Source organism: Lycium barbarum, chromosome 11 (assembly GCF_019175385.1).
Source record: "Lycium barbarum isolate Lr01 chromosome 11, ASM1917538v2, whole genome shotgun sequence".
NCBI classification, from domain to species: domain Eukaryota; kingdom Viridiplantae; phylum Streptophyta; class Magnoliopsida; order Solanales; family Solanaceae; genus Lycium; species Lycium barbarum.
This window is the reverse complement of record NC_083347.1, coordinates 53921029-53932170: the sequence shown is the minus strand read 5'-3', so window position 1 is coordinate 53932170 and position 11142 is coordinate 53921029. Positions and strand designations below refer to the sequence as shown.

The following is an 11142-nucleotide window of genomic DNA, read 5'->3' as shown; positions in this document are numbered from 1 at the left end:
CTGAGTGTCCATTGGCTAGAGAGATACAGACTCTGGCTAACAGTTTTTTTAGACTGGATATTTCTAACACAGGCAAGGTGTTGGCTTGTGTTGAGGCTTGGTCATCATTTTTAGAGCAGATTAAAGCTAAGTATTTTGAAGATGCTAAGCTATGTAAAATACGTGATAAGGTGATAAATGGTGAGGCCAAAGAGGCCGTGATTGATGAGGAGTGTCACGACCCAACCCCGTAGGCCGTGACTAGTGCCCGGTCTGGGCACCCAAACGCATTCCAGTATATAGCAGAAGCCGACAAGGCTTTATTTCAAATTTAGCTAATTTCCAGAAAAATTTCGGCAGAGTCTCCTTTGTTTTACGGACTATCCCAAATACCCTACACGCAGAAAATACCAAAAAATGCCACACAGGGCCAACAAAGCCACAGTTAAACATATGCGGACCGGCCGCCACGGCGAATGGGATCGCCCAAACACAACATATACACACATCCGTACAAAAAGACCCCAACCCACAAACATGTCTACAGACCTCTAAACAGACCGACAGAATCATATGACGGGACAGGGTCCCGCCGTACCCATGAACGGGAATATACATATATAGAAATGACAGACTGTACCAAAAGATGGCTCTGAATAAAAGAGCGCTCCAAAATAGCAGAATAAGATCCTAAGCGGGCGGATCAGCAAACCTGTCGTCGGTACCTGCGCGGCATGAAAACGCAGCCCCCGAAGAAAGGGGGTCAGTACGAAATATGTACTGAATATGTAAAGCCTGAATTACAGAAACAAAATCATAACTGGTACAGAACGTACAGAAAGTAAACAGAAAACCCAAAGTATCAGATACATAGTTTCAAAACATGCAGAGTGTGTACAGAAACATATGTCATATCAAATCCGGCCCCTGCCAAGGGACTCGGTAGACAGAACGTGGCCACCCTCCCGACGCTGGTGCCACAACACAGAAGAATCAGAATGGGGGCATAACCACGTCACATAATATATCATATCAGATGGCCATAGCAAATCATATCAGAACAAGCGTACATGGCACAGCGTACTCCACAAACCCATGTACGCGTATACCTGCCCCCTCACATCGAGGCACGGAGAACAATGCAAAGGATCACGCTTGACAACATATCCTGGCCCGGGATCAGTGTGGGAAACATTGGGGCTTCCACGAATGGAGTAGTGAGAGACTAATGCAATTAAAATATCATAAAGGTTTCCATAGACTTGATGAGGCATATCAAAGACAAACCGATCCAATGAAGTCGGAAGGGATCATAGTAAATGAGTTTCGGATATCATAATGAATTACAGAGTATAACCTTTCTGAAGTCGTTTCGAGTGTCAAAACAAATTATCAGACTTAATGGAACATTTAAAACAACATTTGTTAGGTAATTAAGATGGTAGTCAAAATATTTCTTTCAAAAACCGCTCAAAAGTAAGACTTGAGTACAATAAGGGCAAAACCGGTAATAGTGGGCCCACCTCGGGACAAGCAAGGCGGTGGGCTCAAATTACATATTTTAAACTTATGGGGTCACCTACAAAGGTTCTACGGACGTTCTATAGCCTTCCGAGTAGTTTAGGTAAAGTTTGCATGATTTTCAAGAATACAAACCAAAAGGACTCAATCTTACTGAAGGAAAAAGCGAGATTTTCAATTGCGGATTCCGATGGGCAGAAAGTCTTTCGAGGCCCGAATCCGATTCTAATACACTTAGGCATGCCAAAAGAAGGATCGGGGTAGCTTTACATACCTTTTGAGCTTTGCACGCCTATCCAAGCTCACTTCCCGTTTCGTCAAAAATCTGCAAATGGTCAAGTTTACCAATTGTGAGTTATAGATTCTACAAATTCAACTTAACTCATATATGTCTACCGAAATTTCGGCAGCACCTCCCCTATGCATATAGCATCCCCGAGAGTTCAACTCGGCTCAAAACCATCAACAACAACCCAACAACAAACATCAACAACAACCACAACCACTATAAACGCAATATAACTTATTTAGCCATCTTTTCAATACAATGTCATAACCTTCACTTTAACCTTAACTTTCAAACTAATCTCAATGATTTCACATTCATTATCAATCCAGATCACCACAACATAGTTTAGAAGCATTTCATATCGTTTCCTTAAATTATACACACGATATACATAATATACAAACTTTCCGCCAAAGTCATATTTCATCCAAAGCTTCTAATTTTTGGCATACCTTTTCATGACATGTTTTCATCTTCCAAATTCATCAATAATCATCATGACTTGCAACCTAACAACTTCATTTTCGCAATGTCGTAAAATCGTACTAAAACGACATAAGCTTCTACATTTCATTTCAATACAAACTTATATCATTTTATCTCCATATACATTGCAAGCATTATAATAACACAACTAACACATTAAACAAATTTAATCCATTTCCATCCACACACTCCAACCACACGGCCAAACACCACCTTACCAACTTCAACTAAATTCATTCAACTTTCATTTCCAATATGCATTTTACCACAATCACAACTAGAATATAACACAATTTCAACTCACCATAATTATACAACATATATACACACACGGCCATATACTACATCTCCTACCCACTTTGCAAACTTCCATATTTCCATACAATCAATTCATTTCTACATACTACAACACAAACATGACTTCATAACACAATAATAAGGGATAAATTCTTACCTTTTTCTATAGTCTTCTTTACTTGAATAGGTGATCAAATTGATGAACCAAGTGCTTCTTCCTCCAAGACAACTACACCAAGTTGAAGAGGCTACTCAATTTAGTAGGAAAACCACAAGAGAAAAAATTTTGGAGCAATATTTTTTATGTTAAATTTTCTATGGGCAAGCCGAAACCCTTTCCTCTTTTTTTTCCCTTGTCTTGCTTTGTTTTCATTCTTGAGTCTTCTAAGAGATGAAGACTATTATAAGATATAATACATGGTCCCATAGTTAATTAAGCACATGGAAAATTAAATAAAACATGGGTTTGGGCCAATGGCTTGGCCGGCCACCCCTTAATATTGGGCCCAAATTTTTCTCTTCAATTTTCTTGGCCCAATGGATCTAAATCCTTGTTTTACAATTCCCGAAACTAATTTCCGAAATTCCAATTTTTGCCCTTAACCTTCCCCGACACTTTCACATTAATATTCTTTCATGCACAACTCCTATGTCAAATAAAATCAACTATGACCTTATTTCTTACAAGTCAAGATTAGTTCCAAATTTTTTCCAACGTGTGAAAACACGGGATATAACATCCTCCCCCCCTTTAGACGAATGTTAAATTAATCTTATAGGGTCTGAAAATACTTCGGGGGAGTCTCTGTTTATAGACAGCACATTCGTTATTGAAATGGAATTAAACAAAGATTCGAGATTACCTGAGGGCATAGGGAACAAATGAGGATATTTCTTCTTCATCTCCTCTTCGGCCTCCCAGGTCATTTCTTCCCTATTGTTGTTCCGCCACAGCACCTTAACAGAGGCTACATCTTTGTTCTGGAGCTTTCTTACCTGGCGGTCTAGAATGGCTACGGGCTGCTCCTCGTAAGATAACTGCTCCGTCACCTGAATATCATCTGCAGGAAATATTCTGGAGGGATCACTGATACACTTGCGGAGCATAGATACATGAAATACCGGATGTACCGCTTCCAAATCAGATGGTAGATCTAGCTCGTAGGCGACATTTCCAATTTTCCGCACAATCAGATAAGGCCCAATATAACGCGGACTAAGCTTACCCTTTCTGCCGAACCGCATTACGCCTTTCATAGGCGATACCTTCAGAAATAACCAATCACCGACCTGGAATTCCAAAGGACGACGCCGTTTATCTGTGTATGACTTCTGTCGACTCTGGGCTGCTAACAGTCGCTCTCGGATAAGTTTCACCTTATCAACGGCCCGCTGGATCATATCTGGGCCAATTAACTCTGTCTCGCCAATATCAAACCAACTAATAGGTGACCTGCATTTCCTGCCATACAAAGCCTCGTACGGAGCCATCTGGATGCTGGAATGGTAGCTGTTATTATAAGCAAATTCAATCAATGGCAAGTGATCATCCCAGCTACCTCTGAAATCAATAACACAGGCCCGCAGCATATGTTCAAGCATCTGGATGGTGCGCTCGGCCTGTCCGTCACTCTGAGGATGAAAAGCTGTGCTCAGGCTCAGCTGAGTCCCTAATCCTTCCTGAAAAGATCTCCAGAAGTTCGCTGTGAACTGAGCACCTCTGTCAGTGATAATAGATATAGGAACTCCATGAAGTCGCACAATTTCTGTAATATAAAGCCTGGCATAATCCTCAGCGGAATAAGTAGTTCTGACGGGGAGGAAATGGGCTGATTTAGTCAGCCTATCAACAATAACCCAGATAGAATCATACTTCCGTGGAGTGCGAGGCAAACCTGTAATGAAGTCCATATTAATGATCTCCTACTTCCACGTCGGAATTTCCATCTCCTGCAACAGTCCACCCGGCTTCTGATGCTCAATTTTGACCTACTGACAATTGGGACACTAGGCGACGAATTCTGTGATATCCCGTTTCATACCGTCCCACCAGTATAGGCACCTGAGATCATGGTACATCTTCGTAGACCCAGGATGGACCGAATAGCGAGCATAATGTGCCTCACTCATAACCTGCTGCCGAAGGCCTGCAATAATAGGTACACACAACCTGCCCCTGAATAATAAAGTCCCGTCCGGAGTGAACTCGAACGGAGTCTTCTCCTTATCATAGGTTGTGTCTCTGTATCGAGCTAAAACAGGATCTTCATATTGATGCCGCTTGATATATTCCTTAATAGATGATTCAGAAACCCCTCGGACAGAAATCCGTGTACCTCCAGAATCGGCCAAACGAACCCCAAGATTAGCCAACTGATGAATGTCACGCACTATCTCTCTCCTGTCTGGCTGTAAATCTGCCAAGCTGCCCATAGATTTCCGGCTGAGCGCATCAGCAACAACATTAGCCTTGCCCGGATGATACAGAATATCCACATCATAATCTTTCAGGAGCTCCAGCCACCTCCGCTGCCGCAAATTTAGCTCTTTCTGCTTAAAAATATACTGGAGACTCTTATGATCTGTATAGATATCAACATGAACGCCATATAAATAGTGTCTCCATATCTTCAGAGCATGAATCACCGCAGCAAGCTCCAGATCGTGGGTAGGATAATTCCTTTCATGCTTTTTCAGCTGCCGAGAAGCATAAGCTATAACTCTGCCGTGCTGTATCAATACACAGCCCAATCCCACGCCAGAAGCGTCACAATAAATAACATATCCCTCGAGTCCCTCTGGAAGAGTCAGAACTGGGGCTGTAGTCAGCTTCTCTTTCAGCAACTGGAAGCTTCGTTCACAAGCATCAGTCCACTGGAACATGGTTCCCTTCTGAGTTAGCCTTGTCAAAGGCGCTAAAATCGAAGCAAACGTTTCCACAAATCTTCTGTAATAGCCTGCTAACCCCAGAAAACTACGTACCACTGTGGGCATCGTGGGTCTAGGCTAATTCTTCATGGCCTCAATCTTCTGTGTATCCACCCGGACACCATCAGCTGCAATAATATGCCCCAAGAATGCCACTGAGGCCAACCAGAATTCACATTTAGAAAATTTTGCATATAATTTCTGATGTCGAAGCACCCCGAGTACCGCTCTCAGATGATCTGCGTGCTCTGCCTCGGACTGAGAATAAACCAGAATATCATCGATAAATACAATTACGAACATATCCAAGAATGGCCTGAACACCCGGTTCATTAGATCCATGAATACCGCAGGAGCATTAGTTAACCCAAATGACATAACTCTGAATTCATAATGCCCATATCTGGTCCGGAATGCTTTCTTAGGAATATCGGCCTCTCGTACCCGTACCTGGTGATAGCCTGACCGAAGATCTATCTTCGAAAAATATTTGGCGCCCTGCAACTTATCAAACAAGTCATCAATTCTGGGGAGGGGGTATTTATTCTTTATAGTCACCTTATTCAGTTGTCGATAATCAATACACATACGCAGCAACCCGTCTTTATTACGCACAAATAATACCGGGGCTCCCCAAGGCGAAGTACTGGGTCTAATGAAGCCTTTTTCTAACAGATCCTTCAATTGCTCTTTCAGTTCTTTCAATTCTGCCGGTGCCATTCTGTACGGAGGAATAGATATAGGCTGAGTATCTGGAAGCAAATCAATAGTAAAATCTATCTCCCGCTCTGGAGGAAGGCCTGGAAGCTCATCTGTGAACACATCTGGAAATTCATTAACCACGGGAACTGACTGAAGAGTCGACGTTTCTGCTGTCAAGTCTTGTACCCGAACCAGATGATAAATATAACCCTTTCTGATCATTTTTTTCGCCTTAAGGTATGAAATAAACTTACCTTTCGGCGATGCTGTATTACCGGCCCACTCTATAACTGGCTCCCCAGGAAACTGCAAACGAACTACCTTATTTTGGCAGTCAACATTAGCATAACAGGAGGCTAGCCAGCCCATACCCATAATAACATCGAACTCGATCATATCTAACTCTACCAGATCTGCCTTAGTGTCACGGCCACATATAATTACAGAACAGTCTTTATATACCTGTTCTGCTACAATAAAGTCCCCAATCGGTGTGGCTACCTCAAATGGCTCTATAGGTTCAGACGTTATACCAATTTTTCCAGCAACAAGAGGCGAAATATATGACAAAGTCGAACCTGGATCAATTAATGCATACACAGACCGAGAGAAAACCAATAATGTACCTGTAACGACATTAGGCGATGCCTCCTGATCCTGGCGGCTGTCCAAAGCATAAATGCGGTTCGAAGGACCGCTAGTACCAGAAGCTCCACCACGGCCTCTGCCGCGACCCGCCGGTGCTGATGTACCCGGCCCTGTAGGGCGCATAGCCACTGATGAAGATGATGACCCGGCGGCTGATCCGGTAGGCTGCGCTACACCACTCGAACTGCCCTTATACGGGCAATCTCTCACAGAATGGCCCTGACCGCCACAAGAAAAACATGCACCGGTGGCTCTGTAGCACTCCCCAGGATGGTATCTGCCACAATAAGAACACTGAGGCCTAGGTGGCCTCGTCTGACCAGAACCCCTATCCGTCCGCGAACCTGAAGCCCTGGAGCTCTGACCTGCTCCTGAATAACCCGGGCTATCAAATATGCGACCTGTAGGCTGTGGAGGTGCGCTCTGTGCCGGCTGGGATGGATATCTGCTAGGCTGCTGCGGCTGCTGAGGCTGTCTGCCCCGAAACTCTCCAGAATACCCGGACGATCTGGACCTCTTGGGTTGTCTCCGATCTTGACTCCTATCGGGCTGATGACCCCTGTGCCGGTCCTCCATGCCCTGGGCGTGCGCCTGAATACGGGAAATATCCATATCGGGCTGAGCGGCCAATACCAAACAACTGTCGACAAAATACCGGTCCAACCCCATAATATACCTATGCATCCTGTCAGCCATAGTAGCTACCACAGCAGGTGCATATCGGGCCAATGAGTCGAACTCCATACTGTACTCTCGAACATTGCGGCCCCTCTGTCTCAGCAATAAGAATCTGTCAGCCTTGGCCCGCCGTAACTCCGGAGGCAGAAAATGGCTAAGAAAAGCCTGAGAAAAATCATCCCAAACTGCTGGGGGAGCGCCGTCGCCTCTGGATAACTCCCATGACTCGTACCAATTTGCCGCTACATCATACAACCGGTACGAAGCCAATGTGACTGACTCTGTCGCGGAAGCATTAATCAAATGTAAGGTGCGCCGTATCTTCTTGATAAACTCCTCAGGATCCTCCTCGGGCTTTGTCCCGAAGAACTCTGGAGGGCCACAAGTCAAGAACTCACGAGCTCTCGAACTGTCACGCCTATATGCTCGGTCACCTCCCAATCCGTGCCCCTGAACCTGTCCCGCCACAAGTCTGGTCAATAGCTGGACTGCCTCTCTCATAGTCTGATCCTCAGTCCCTGGCCGTGGAGCTGGAGGCTCAGGTACTGGAATATCGGGAGCTGGCGGTGGAGCCGCCCCTCGACCTGCAGCTGCTGCTGCTCCAATCTCCTCTACATGTGGCGGTGTGGAAGAGCCCTCTGCCGGGGGCAAAATATCAGGAGCAATATGTGCATGGGCCCTGGTAACCCTCTGGGCCCGACTAGTCTCTCCCACAGCTGCTGCCTTGGCCTTTTGGGCCGCTGTCGCCTTTTTTGGAGGCATAACTGCAAATGTAACAATTCGTTAGGGAGGAATCATCCTGATAACACAGCTCTATCGCATGATCTAAGATAGAAAGAAGGGTAGTATCCTAAATGCCCTGTAGCCTCCTGTTTATAGGTGTGGTGCACAACACACCGATAAACAAGACTCTACTAGACACGGTCTGTAGACATTCCGAGGACGAACCGCTCTGATACCACTTTTGTCACGACCAAACCCCGTAGGCCGTGACTAGTGCCCGATCTGGGCACCCAAACGCATTCCAGTATATAGCAGAAGCCGACAAGGCTTTATTTCAAATTTAGCTAATTTCCAGAAAAATTTCGGCAGAGTCTCCTTTGTTTTACGGACTATCCCAAATACCCTGCACGCAGAAAATACCAACAAATGCCACACAGGGCCAACAAAGCCACAGATAAACATATGCGGACTGGCCGCCGCGGCGAATGGGATCGCCCAAACACAACATATACACACATCCGTACAGAAAGACCCCAACCCACAAACATGTCTACAGACCTCTAAACAGACCGACAGAATCATATGACGGGACAGGGCCCCGCCGTACCCATGAAGGGGAATATACATATATAGAAATGATAGACTGTACCAAAAGATGGCTCTGAATAAAAGAGCGCTCCAAAATAGCAGAATAAGATCCTAAGCGGGCGGATCAGCAAACCTGTCGTCGGTACCTGCGCGGCATGAAAACGCAGCCCCCGAAGAAAGGGGGTCAGTACGAAATATGTACTGAATATGTAAAGCCTGAATTACAGAAACAAAATCATAACTGGTACAGAACGTACAGAAAGTAAACAGAAAACCCAAAGTATCAGATACATAGTTTCAAAACATGCAGAGTGTGTACAGAAACATATGTCATATCAAATCCGGCCCCTGCCAAGGGACTCGGCAGACAGAACGTGGCCACCGTCCCGACGCTGGTGCCACAACACAGAAGAATCAGAATGGGGGCATAACCACGTCACATAATATATCATATCAGATGGCCATAGCAAATCATATCAGAACAAGCGTACATGGCACATCATACTCCACAAACCCATGTACGCGTATACCTGCCCCCTCACATCGAGGCACGGCGAACAATGCAAAGGATCACGCTTGACAACATATCCTGGCCCGGGATCAGTGTGGGAAACATTGGGGCATCCACGAATGGAGTAGTGAGAGACTAATGCAATTAAAATATCATAAAGGTTTCCATAGACTCGATGAGGCATATCAAAGACAAACCGATCCAATGAAGTCGGAAGGGATCATAGTAAATGAGTTTCGGATATCATAATGAATTACAGAGCATAACCTTTCTGAAGTCGGTTCGAGTGTCAAAACAATTTATCAGACTTAATGGAACATTTAAAACAACGTTTGTTAGGTAATTAAGATAGTAGTCAAAACATTTCTTTCAAAAACCGCTCGAAAGTAAGACTTGAGTACAATAAGGGCAAAATCAGGAATAGTGGGCCCACCTCGGGACAAGCAAGGCGGTGGGCTCAAATTACATATTTTAAACTTATGGGGTCACCTACAAAGGTTCTACGGACGTTCTATAGCCTTCCGAGTAGTTTAGGGAAAGTTTGCATGATTTTCAAGAATACAAACCAAAAGGGCTCAATCTTACTGAAGGAAAAAATGAGATTTTCAATTGCGGATTCCGATGGGCAGAAAGTCTTTCGAGGCCCGAATCCGATTCTAATACACTTAGGCATGCCAAAAGAAGGATCGGGGTAGCTTTACATACCTTTTGAGCTTTGCACGCCTATCCAAGCTCACTTCCCGTTTCGTCAAAAATCTGCAAATGGTCAAGTTTACCAATTGTGAGTTATAGATTCTACAAATTCAACTTAACTCATATATGTCTACCGAAATTTCGGCAGCACCTCCCCTATGCATATAGCATCCCCGAGAATTCAACTCGGCTCAAAACCATCAACAACAACCCAACAACAAACATCAACAACAACCACAACCACTATAAACGCAATATAACTTATTTAGCCATCTTTTCAATACAATGTCATAACCTTCACTTTAACCTTAACTTTCAAACTAATCTCAATGATTTCACATTCATTATCAATCCAGATCACCACAACATAGTTTAGAAGCATTTCATATCGTTTCCTTAAATATACACACGATATACATAATATACAAACTTTCCGCCAAAGTCATATTTCATCCAAAGCTTCTAATTTTTGGCATACCTTTTCATGACATGTTTTCATCTTCCAAATTCATCAATAATCATCATGACTTGCAACCTAACAACTTCATTTTCGCAATGTCGTAAAATCGTACTAAAACAACATAAGCTTCTACATTTCATTTCAATACAAACTTATATCATTTTATCTCCATATACATTGCAAGCATTATAATAACACAACTAACACATTAAACAAATTTAATCCATTTCCATCCACACACTCCAACCACACGGCCAAACACCACCTTACCAACTTCAACTAAATTCATTCAACTTTCATTTCCAATATGCATTTTACCACAATCACAACTAGAATATAACACAATTTCAACTCACCATAATTATACAACATATATACACACACGTCCATATACTACATCTCCTACCCACTTTGCAAACTTCCATATTTCCATACAATCAATTCATTTCTACATACTACAACACAAACATGACTTCATAACACAATAATAAGGGATAAATTCTTACCTTTTTCTATAGTCTTCTTTACTTGAATAGGTGATCAAATTGATGAACCAAGTGCTTCTTCCTCCAAGACAACTACACCAAGTTGAAGAGGCTACTCAATTTAGTAGGAAAACCACAAGGGAAAATTTTTTGG

At 43.5% G+C, this 11142-nt stretch overlaps 1 long non-coding RNA gene across 1 annotated transcript; it reads right to left on the bottom strand.

Moving 5' to 3' along the window:
• Positions 1–570: 570 nt before the first annotated feature.
• Positions 571–3550, bottom strand: LOC132617178 (uncharacterized). Its single transcript, XR_009573653.1, has 4 exons — positions 3436–3550; positions 2730–2801; positions 1775–1825; positions 571–704 (listed from the first exon to the last, which is right to left on the bottom strand). It is a non-coding gene; the product is annotated as an uncharacterized LOC132617178 (long non-coding RNA).
• Positions 3551–11142: the final 7592 nt, after the last annotated feature.